The 402-nt window shown below is 44.8% G+C and overlaps 1 protein-coding gene across 2 annotated transcripts in view; it reads left to right on the top strand.

Moving 5' to 3' along the window:
* Window positions 1-402, top strand: part of slc6a3 (solute carrier family 6 member 3) — a 16556-nt gene continuing 16154 nt past the window's right edge. Inside the window, exon 1 of one of the 2 annotated variants that reach the window (XM_016665514.1) lies at window positions 1-105. The gene's annotated coding sequence lies outside the window, so the exon portion shown is untranslated. Of the gene's footprint in view, window positions 106-210; window positions 314-402 lie in introns of those variants that run through there. The other variant, XM_016665161.1, reaches the window with a different exon arrangement.

Raw genomic sequence — 402 nt, 5'->3', positions numbered from 1 at the left:
ACACTTACGTCGAAGTCTTGTGTGAATGTCTGCACACAAGTCTTATAGCTTTTACCAGACGGATGTACGTAACGCGGATAAGAGACGAGTAAACGCTCACATCAGGTAAGAAAATGCAGTGATGGGTGAGAGAGCAGCGGGAAACGAATGAAGCTCATGTGAGGGCAGAGGGAGGGAGGAGAGTGACGGTGATGGGGGAGTGTTGTTGATTGTTCCTCATATTTCAAGAGAGGTCCCGCAGACAGATCTCCATATAAGACCACAGGGCGCTCTGATCTCTGTGTCTTGCCACCAGAGACCAGGAGGGTGGGAGGTATTTCCACAGCTCATCAGATTGCCAGTTCCTGTCATTGTTTTTTTTTTTTCTTTTTTTTTGTGTGTATATATATATATATATATATA

This window comes from Poecilia formosa, unplaced genomic scaffold (assembly GCF_000485575.1).
Source record: "Poecilia formosa unplaced genomic scaffold, Poecilia_formosa-5.1.2 Scaffold0, whole genome shotgun sequence".
Classification (NCBI taxonomy): Eukaryota; Metazoa; Chordata; class Actinopteri; order Cyprinodontiformes; family Poeciliidae; genus Poecilia; species Poecilia formosa.
Note: the sequence above shows the minus strand (reverse complement) of the source record. Positions and strands in the feature narration are given on the sequence as shown.